The sequence below is a fragment of the Galeopterus variegatus genome, unplaced genomic scaffold (assembly GCF_000696425.1).
Source record: "Galeopterus variegatus unplaced genomic scaffold, G_variegatus-3.0.2 Scaffold5094, whole genome shotgun sequence".
Classification (NCBI taxonomy): Eukaryota; Metazoa; Chordata; class Mammalia; order Dermoptera; family Cynocephalidae; genus Galeopterus; species Galeopterus variegatus.
The window spans coordinates 75,393-76,413 of record NW_007731205.1 but is presented as its reverse complement, the minus strand read 5'-3'; positions in this window follow the sequence as shown (position 1 = coordinate 76,413).

Below are 1,021 nucleotides of genomic sequence, written 5' to 3'. Positions count from 1 at the left end.
GACTTATCTGCATAACTATCCACATCTGATATTTTTGCTTTGGATGTCGTAATGGTCAAAAATGTGGGCTTTGAGTACGACAGACATAGACTTAAGTGTAATACTGCAACTAATGTGACTGTGGTCAAATTATTTTACTTCTTAAACTTCATTTTCTGCATTTGTTTATAGGACATAATAATACCTGTTTCGTAAGACTGTTATAAAGATGCAATAAGAGATATGTTAAGTTCTTCAGAATCTTGGAACATATTAAATGTGAGCTATCATTTTATGATTAAATGTGAGTTATTATTGTGATTTTATTATTTGTCAGAAATCCCTCAACTCTCACTCAGATCCACCCTGTTATAAGAATGCAATTATACTAAGATAACATCAAATTATTTTAAAATAAAGAAATGTGTGAGTGGAAACAGAAAATCAAACAATAAAAGATATTCATCAAAATCTCTTCTGCAAGAGGTTCAGAAGGAAGACCTCCTCCTTGAAGGGCTTACATTCTTTAAAAATTAATAATGTTTGAGAATTGGAATTCAAGGGAAATAAATGATGTAACTTTTCCATAGTAACAACTCACATTTTCCCCATAATTTAAGAAGATTTACTGAAGGAAGATATTGGCCATTTAAGGGCTTATTTGTCTAGAAAAGACATTCTGTGGGGTCAAGCTCAATGTTAATTACCGATGGAGGCACGTTGTACTGTTTAAAATGCAGTGTACTTCTGAAATTCTCAAAAGCCTTATCAGGGCTATCAGTTAATGTGAAGCCCCAGAACCAACTATAAACATGTGAAAGATTTTATTATATATAATATTTCTGAGGCTGGCTCACATCAGCCTTTATTTGAGATGGTTTTATGCTTCCACAATTGTACTGCACTAGTCTGTGAAAACAAATTGAGGAGAAAATTTTTTAAAAAAGAAAAAAGAAAGCTCTGGATCTTATGGCTCCTTTAAAAAAAGAACAGTTATATTTTGCATCTAGAAATGAATGAAGTTAGAGTAAAAGACCTATCA